This window comes from Haemaphysalis longicornis, unplaced genomic scaffold (genome assembly GCF_048455015.1).
Source record: "Haemaphysalis longicornis isolate Haplotype H1 unplaced genomic scaffold, Haemaphysalis longicornis Haplotype H1 scaffold_6, whole genome shotgun sequence".
Classification (NCBI taxonomy): Eukaryota; Metazoa; Arthropoda; class Arachnida; order Ixodida; family Ixodidae; genus Haemaphysalis; species Haemaphysalis longicornis.
In genome coordinates this window covers 72,421,893-72,431,237 of record NW_027526407.1, presented here as the reverse complement: position 1 = coordinate 72,431,237, position 9,345 = coordinate 72,421,893, and the positions used below count along the sequence as shown (strand labels likewise).

General features: G+C 47.2%; 1 protein-coding gene across 4 annotated transcripts in view; it reads left to right on the top strand.

Annotated features, from left to right (window-relative positions):
• The first annotated feature begins 2,738 nt into the window (after positions 1 to 2,738).
• The window catches only part of LOC144143419 (atlastin-1-like), an 89,602-nt gene continuing 82,995 nt past the window's right edge, over positions 2,739 to 9,345 (top strand). For 3 of the 4 annotated variants that reach the window (XM_077675179.1, XM_077675177.1, XM_077675178.1), the window contains exon 1: positions 2,739 to 2,856. The gene's annotated coding sequence lies outside the window, so the exon portion shown is untranslated. The remainder of the gene's footprint in view (positions 2,857 to 9,345) is intronic. The other variant, XM_077675180.1, reaches the window with a different exon arrangement.

Sequence of the window (9,345 nt, the reverse complement as noted above, 5' to 3'; positions counted from 1 at the left end):
ACGTAGACATAGTAAATGCGTTCTGGCTTTCAATAGAAACCGGTTGTAGGCACAGGTAGCACAGTAGGAGCAATATGAGCGCGTAACTAGTAAGACATATTTTCGATGATAGCGCTATAAAGACCGATTAGCCAAGCCTGTGTGTAGCAGAAACTGTGCAGGCAGACCAAGCCTGTGCGGAGGCAAACAAGATAGTGATGATAATAGCGAGTTGAAACTGTTGCAAAGCCACACACCTGGAGTGAAAATTTATCTGAATAAGGTGACGCCACTTTGGGAGCGAGCAACCGCGTGGCATTAGTTCAAATTTTATCGTGGAGGTGTCACACGGACGAAAGGCGAAGCTTTCTTCCGTGCGACTGAAATGGCGAAGGGCCAATGTCAAAACAAGGATAAATGCAGTGGAGTGATCTCTTAGGGTAGTACCTAGTCGCTAGGTTAAATGAAGACACAAATTTAAAAAATGTGTCACACCCGCCGGGTTGGCTAAGTAGTTAAGTCGTTGCGCTGCTGAGCACGAGGCCGCGGGTTCGATTCTTGGACGCGGTGGCCGCTTTTCTGATGAAGGCGAAAAGTAAAAACGCCTGTGTGTACGATATTTCGGCGCAGGTTAAAGATCCCCAGGTGGTGAAATTAATCCGGAGCCCTCTGCGCCTCATCGCGTGCGCTGCGTCGGCGCGTTAAACCCTAGGATCAATAAAAAAATTGCGCCACATGAACCCAGAAGTTTCTACCATTTGCATGGTCCCATTTGCATCCACGACTGTATACTCTCACAGCATGACCTTGCAAGCACTGGGGTAGACGGGTAGAGGTTCTGCCGTCATGAGGCGCCACAGCTTGTTCGGAAACTTTATATCTACGCAAAAGCGGTTCTGTGTCGTTGGTTTCATTAGCGTCTGCATCTTAAGTATGTAAGCCTGCCATTGCAGCTTGAGGTGAAGGATCTCTTGGCAAAGACGTCTTCCCACCGGTGAGGGGTGATGACACCTACCTTTCGTCACGATAGGAGTTTTCATGATCATCTAAACGCCGACGTTAGAGTCAGCACAAATGAAGATCGGCGTCTTGTCTGGGTTAAAACCTAAAGTACGTAGAGCGTGTTGGAATTGCGCCATCGGATAGACGTCGGCTTTACAACGCAAGAGACCCAGACAGATTTTATTTCCACCACAGAAGCGTTTTTTTCGTGAAGTGATTATGTAGATTGGCTTTCCTGCAGTGCGTGTAGCCACTTTCTGGACGCCATTGGTGTTGTAGAGAAAGTTTTTTGGTGTAATGTATCACACCACCATCAAACATGGTGCGGGCCATCTGTGGTGTACCCTTATAGTAAGCTTGGATAGTGGTGCGGGGTACATCCTTTTCCCGGCCATGAAAGATCAGCCTCACAAGGCATCTGAAGCTTTCTCTCGGAGGTGCTTGGTACGTGTCCGCTCGCTGCAGCCGCAATGTTCTATCGACGTGCCCATCTCCCCAGTTCCTTGTCCCCTCCTCATGAGCCCCCAACACTACCAGTGCCTGACTACCTGTCATCTGACCCAAAGCCGGCGACGGTCTCCTCCCCAGTTCACCACGTCACCTACGGCTTTGGACGTTCTCTTGTTGCTTGGCTATCACACTTTTGGGGTTCAATTTTAATCAAGCCGATCATCGCCATCCACGGCGGCAAAAACTTTAGCGTTTATATGTATTTAAGAAATGAACAGTTGCACGTAGCGTCATGGGCAGCCTACACCGACGACCAAGACGAGTGGCTAGCAGGAATGGCTTAAGCTCTGACGCCCGAATTGCGAATAGATTGCATTTGGTAAACTTAACACCTCGGTATCAAGGATGGCTTGTGCTATCTGCCTTCCCACCACGTATAATTATGCCGCCAAGTAGATGCCGCCTTTAAATATACTGACGCGATATTCCTGTGTGTCGTTCTTGAACGTCCTTTAATATTCGTTATAGGTATCAGTCTTGAAAACTTTGGCTATGCTATTTGTGGACTAATCAGATCTCGACAACATTTTCAACAGCTCATCCTTGTTTCGTCGTTTCAAGGTTTTGCCCGCAGTTATGTGAGGCACCGCGTGTCTTCTTGCAAGCACATACAATACTCACCTATACATCTCCAAGGTATTGAAATCATGACATTTAGCCCATTTACAATAGCCCCAGCATACATCCAGACATTTTGATTACAACTAAACCAGGTATACGCATGTCCCCTGCTCGTAACTCCAGCATAACTATCAGTATAGCCAGTTTGTTTTATAATGCGACAGTTAATCCTATTTATTTTCGGGAATAACATATCTTATTCCTACCAACACTGATCACAAATTGTGGAAAACAAGCAAACTTGTACGCGTTCGTTTGAGTTAGGAGCACGTCGCCTACAAATATCAAATCATTCCTTAGCGATAAATAAATTTGTCGCGTTCTTAAACACTGTTTTTCACGAACTAAACGGTATCGTTTGCTGTCGCTTCGGCCCGCCACACTGTATGTTTCTGGTGTTTTTACAAGTTAACTTATAAAATTTGTTAACATATTTTTGTAAAATGACACGTACGTTTCCATAAAGTTACTTTACGTTTGGGTTTTTCGTATTTTAAAACATGAAGTTCCACCCGTAGTTTTATCCTGGTTATTACTCCTGCCTGCACCTCTCACCACGCGAGGCCGCCACAAAACAGCTTTGTTGCTCAGGTTGCTTATCAGGTTGTACTTATTCGTTCACGATAAGAGATGTGCGCCAGAGTAAAGAGGACAACGCTCGGCTTCGGATAAGGCGGGGCGTGAACGCCACCGCTACATTTTCCGTTGGCTCTTTGGGAATCACGACCAGACAGGAAAGTTCAGGTCAGTTTTGCGAAGGTCTATTTTCATTTGAAGCATTCGCAAAGGTGCCTTCCTTGCAGTGAGTATTTCTATTTGACATTCCGATAAATAGCCTAAACAAATCCGGATTACTCAAAATTAACAAAACCTGCAAATTGTATGCCAGACCCATCAAGATAATTTCTCTGCCGACGGAATCGTTGGTACACAGAATCTTGAACACCTACCCTGGATGCCCTCGACGTGGAATGTTCATATTGTCGATGCATGCGTCGTACGTGGCATAGGCGCTTGAAGAAGTGACTCCTAAAGAAGTGACTCCTAAATAAGTGAAAGTACTAAAAACAATTTTTGCTGCTTGCTTATGATGTCCATGGCCATAGATGTATAGAAGGGGCAACCTAGACAACTGCTTAAACAAAACTTTTATGAATTTGTTGTAAACATCAAATACATTGGGCCAAAAAAGATTTTAGGGCTCATTTGCCCGCATTTAGGGAATGTTCACAGTGATAAGACAGTTGGGATCATCATTAAATATTTCTGAAAGAAGTAATACAAGCCAAAATTTTCAAAACGGATTTCAGTTACTGACTTTAAAGCCCTGAGCAGACAGATAGCGGTTTGCATATTTGTACACGCCCCCACTAGGTCATACATGTACTGAGGTAGCTATTAGCTTTCTTGCGAACTTTACTGAGGACAAGAACAGGCAGACCTGAACGCCTTTCGGAAGAAATGCGTATATGTAAGCCTCATTCAGTGTGTCTGGTTATCTCTGAGCAAAATGCGCACCCGCCCCTGCGGCCGCTAATTTCTTGGTGTTCGTTGTGTCCACGAAATACGACAAAAATTGTAAAGGTGCCCCACCCAATTCTTCCGATCTGTAAATAAGATGCAACGAAAGCGGATGGTAAGCAGGGGCTGGATTGTACATGACGCAGTTCCTTGCGTATGTCAACTTCTGGCTTCAATTTTGGAAACCACTTTTGGCTCACGAGTGGGCCTAAACCGTCGCAAAACGGCATTGTGCCATTTCATAGAACCCGGAATGAAATAAATACAGTTAAACCTGGATGTAACGAACATCTATGTGGTGAAATCCTGGATTTAATGAAGGTTTTCAATTTCCCTATGCCAACCCCGTTGAAACACATTTTTGCGACCACTATGTAACGAAGACATTGTTACGGTTAACCTTGATGTATCTAATTCACTGCGCTGATGAGTCATTATTTTTTGCAATTTTTCTGAAAAATCGGCTGGAGAAATGCATTAACTTAGCGAATTTCACCCGAACCGGAAACTACCGTGCGTTTCTCATCGCGAGTGCCGTGTCGCTTAGGTGCTAGGCCTGCCTTGCGGCGTGTAGTCGCGCTTCTCCATTGCTATGTGGGGTGCCGGCTCGTCGGTGGTGAGTTCTTCCAGAAAACAAAAAGTTTCCTCTTTTGAAGACAAGCGGGCAATTTCGAGTGCGTTCTATCGCATCCTGCAGCGAAACCGACTGATTCCACCAGTCCGTCTAATCTGGACACCTGGGCATGCGTGTTTGCCTGGCAATGAACGCGTTCATGCGGTAGCGCGAGGCCTCACTCTCCGGGCGCCAGCGGAAGACCAACCCAAACCAGACAAGACAGAAAGTATCCCACTCACGTACACACATATACTACAACACTACAGACTCTCCCGTAGGACACTTCCTCCACCACACGCGCAACTCACCCGTGAGGAAGCCGCTGCATGGCGACAGCTACAAACTAACACGTTTCCCAGCCTCTCACTCCGGCAGAAATTCTACCCTACCATGTACCCAGACAGATGCCCATCCTGCGGAGGACATCCGAACCTGTACCACTCCACATGGGAATGCCCCAAACCCCCGACCCAATTGCCTATACCCAGCCCCTCCCCCTCTGGATGGGAAGCCGCTCTTTCCAGCTCAGCCTTGGACGACCAGTGCGGACTGATCGACCGGGCAAGACGGACCGCAGCAGCAAATAGGGCCCTGCACTAAGGGCACCACCCTCTGAGAGCTATATACTAGATAGACTGACTTTATAAAAAAAGTTTTCTACTAATACTACTACTCTGCAGCCGGAAAGAATAACTTCTCCGCCCGGTACAGTATCCCAGCTTGCCCCTTCTCATCAAAAGAGCCTCGTGTTCCCGAAAGGCGCCATTTCAGAACGAGTTTGGTCCTCGAAACGCGTTAAGGCACCAAAAGTGTCAAACGGGCAAAAGTGGTAGTTAGGTTATGTTTGTGAATACGCGCGTAGTCACTTACTTCGTGGGAAAGCAGCAGGCACAATTCAGGAAAATTTTTACTGTGAAATACATCCTTGAAGGGGAGTTCACCGTCATTGATGTCTAGCATTTTGGTTTTGTTTCTGCTTTATGCACGCTATCCTTAACTCGAAACCTGCATGTAACCAAACCCAGCATGTAACGAAATTTTGCGATGTTTTGTCAACTTCGTTATATCCAGGTTTAACTGTACAGGCAGTGCGTTTTGAGAGTACCAGCAGAAGAGGCATTAATCTACGACGAGACCATGTAGCCCAAAAAAAGCTCTAGGCAGATTTGAGGAATTAGTGCGTAGTAGAAAATACCGGGTTTGTTTATTTAAAATTACATTTGAATTAGCGCTTAAAATATAAATGAAAAGCAACTGATGCAAAATCGCCGAAAAGAGAAACGCTCAAATTTCAATGCAAAAGGTACAGATAAACATGCTGTCCTGCGCTGTCCGCTCGATTAGCACCTACAGAGGAAGAACCTGGCAAGGTTGCAGGTAAATGGCTGCTGCAAACGTGATACATGTTGTAAGGACACGAGTATTTTCTACACAACTATGACGATGATGACAGGCGTATACAGAGAGGAAGATTAAAACGCATAGCGTTGATGCGTAGCTTTTAAAGCGTCTTCGACATCATTGCCCCGCCGCGCAGCTTAAACGAGCGCATTTGGTACGCGTATATTATCGAGCACAATGCGCTTATGTTCTTTGGTGCGTCTTCAGGAGACAGCAAAATGGTGACAAATTGCAACCTGTAGCTTTTCGTCAGAGTCGTCAGTCCCGTAACTATGGTATTCCGTTTTACGGTCGTCCTCATCGTAAGCATCAATGACACCTCGGCGGGCGTGTCTTAATCAATAGGCGAGGGTTAACTGCCGCTCAACCGCCCTTTGTCTTTCAGTCGCGTCATTAGTGGAGCGCCAGCTGTGCTGTCTCTGCGTGGCATTCAGCGCAAGCGAAATCACGGATCCATTTATCCGGTTTTTTATAGCTGCACGTGAGGTGGCAAAATCTCAAGCAAAGGCAAACTTTTATAAAACACTGCGGGCGTAACCTCTGATGTCACTCGTTGTAACTAGGTTTAAAAGTGTTAAACGTTAACGTTTCTTGTTTCCAGCGATGCCTCGACGATTGAGTATTTTATGACAGCAAACTGTAGTCAAAGTGACGTGGACGGCTAGCAAGCTTCCCGTCAAACCTCCTTGTATAACTTACAAATATTCCCTGGTGCAAAAGAAGCAGTAACGTAGAACAAGAATGAGAACAGCCGGGTGCTAGACATTACTGAATATTACAAAGGCAAACAAAATGACCGCCATCCCGCGTTGCGAAAGTAGATGTGCACCGAAGCTGTTGTAAACCACACATTCTGATGGCAAGGGTGTGAAACGTTCCTCGTAGTCTCGGCGGGCTTGCTGGTTGCGCTGGGCTTCTATCGCGGCAAAAAATGGGTTTTATACGGGACAGGATTTATATCAAGCGACCTTCCGATCGCAACCGGCGTAAATACGAGCTAGCTGGCCGAAAAATTGCCGTGTAGAGAAGGGGCGCTGCGTCAAGTGGGGCCAAGTTTAATCGCCAAAACTCGCCAGCCTCGCTGCTCTCACACTGGACCTACGACTGCTCGCATTAAATGTAGCTGCTATACAAATTATACCGATTGTCCCCATCACTGCCTATAAAACCGGCGAGCAAAGATAATTAACGCCCAAATCTACAGCTTTTCCTTTGCTATGCAAACGCTAACGCTCACAAATACAGCAAACTACTAACATATGCGCCTGCTGGACTAGAATTAATTATTTTCGAGCATTTTTGTTCATTTACACACGTGGAAACTGTGCCGACTCTCGGTTTACGTTGGGGCGCTTTCTTTTGACGCGAAGCTAGTCTTGCACGTGCAAAAGTGCGCAAAGAATGCTTGAATTTGTATTAACACCCCAACAGGCTTGTTCTGTGCGGGGAAACGCAGTCATTCTAGCTAGGAAACATGACCTCTTTCCAGTGAAGGGAGCAGTAATTGACGGAATTTTTTTCAGCGGTTGCGGCGTTTTCACAATACCTGCCGCACCCCGTTTGCAGGAGATCCGTCGGAGTAGCTTGCAAAGATGCTCATGGCAGCCGTCCCAGATCAATTTTTGCGGTGTTAACCATATTTGTTCCGTTCTGGATATCAATTGGGGCAACTATTCAAGTACGAAATGAATCAGAACCCGATGAAAGCAAATTGCCTTTACCGTTTGCCAGCCGGCCTTGCTGAGCCGTACGCAACAAATATCATATCGTGCGATAGGTTGACTAGAACTACGATGCGGAAATATTACAGTTCCTTTCGTCATATTCTTTCGCCAACGCGTTTCCTTTTAGTAGACTTGACGGAGAGCCGCCCGCCGAAGTCGACTATAGCCTACAATCTCTGCATTAGACTTGTTACACTGGCTTAGCAGCTGAAGGCCCACCAAGACTGCGCGCAAAATTTCCAAAACAGGCTAGTTTTTTTTAAAGCAAAGCTTTTTACCTCTACCCCCCAAGGGTTCTTTCGCGACCGTTGGTGTCACCAGAAAACTCCAGCGAACAAATAAAAGAATTTACTGGCACCACCGGGAATCGAACCTGGAACTAGTAGACCAACAAAGCGAGACCCCGTTGTCTTACCTATTTAGCTACGAGCCCACGCGAAGACGGGGAAGACAGGTGGTGTACTCACCAAGCACATCTTCGGGTTTACCACCTGCGTTCTCGCTGAAGGCCACGTGAAAGCGTCACGCGACCACTCACGCCCGTCTAGCGGCCCTGTGCGCACCTTGCTCATGTGCTAAGAGTTACAAAAATTAAACGAAACTCACACCAATGCATGGCATCTCACTTCTAGTACGCCAATGTGCTAAAGCCTGTGGCCTCCAGTGTTCACGTATAAAATCACAGCTCCTTGTCGTCCGCCCTCACGCCTATCCAAGGAATATATTCAAATACTTCTTGATGGCCAGGCCATCACTCCAAGCCCCAGCATCAAGATCCTGGGCCTACATCTCGAGGCTAACACCAAGAGTGACGACTCCTTGCAGCGCCTCAAAAACAGCATTAATCAAATCATACACATGATCAGGCGAGTTGCCACCAAGAAGCGAGGCCAAAAGGAATCCAGTACCTTTCGATTAATTGAAGCTTCTGTCCTCTCGGGAGTCACTTACGTCAACCCCCTGTCTTCTTCTCGACAAAGAAGACATAGAGATGCTTTATATAATGATTAGAAAGGCGGTCGAGCAGGTCATTGGTCTTCTCATGAGTGCGTCCACACAGAGGCAGCTTAGCACGGGGCTCCACAACACGGTGGAAGAGCTGATAGAAGGCCATCTTTCTAACCAGAAGGTCCGACTCAGAACTGCGGTGGGTAATCGCACGCTTCCCCAGATTGGCTGGGCAGCCGAGAATGTCCCTACGCTTGACGTACTCCCAGACTCTTGGCGACTAAAAGTAAAGATGCCCCCTTTGGTTAGAAATATGAACCCCTCACATGATGAGGGTCACCGAAAAGCAAAGGATCAAGCGCTAAACACCACCCTCGGTATGGATCATGCAGTTATCTACACAGACGCCTCCAAACATCCATGGCAGCAATACGCCATCATCGTGGCTACCTCCAGAACCAACCTCTTTGCGTGTACCTCGCTTAGGGCCCAAGAAATGATGGCAGCAGAAGAGGCAGCCATCACCTTGGCTCTCACTCAACCAGGGGTTCGGAGGGTAGCCACCGATTCCCAGCAAGCCTACTGGAATTACCAGTCAGGTTGGGTGTCCTGACCTGCACTGCACGTGCTAAAAAACCACTCCCTAAACGGTTCCATTCAGCTCATCTGGACACCCCCTCACGCTTCAATGAAGGGAAACAAATACGCCCACCCAACAAGCCTGCGCTTTTACCTCCCATGCTATGGAGCTGCACGAGGACAGTCACCCGCTTGTCACGTTCAGGGAGATAACCCAGCATTATCGCCTTCTGAGACAGACCGTACCTTCGACTTACCCTGACCTTTCCAGAGAACAACTACCCTACGGCTCATACAATCCGGGCTCCTTCCCACAGCCTACATGTCTTCACTTAATGTATCCGAATCGCTACGGCGGTGAATGTAAATTTTTCTCGGAAGTCGGAACCCTCCGCCCCGTAATCGGGGTGTGCGACTTTAGCCCTGAGCACCCTCCTCTCTTTC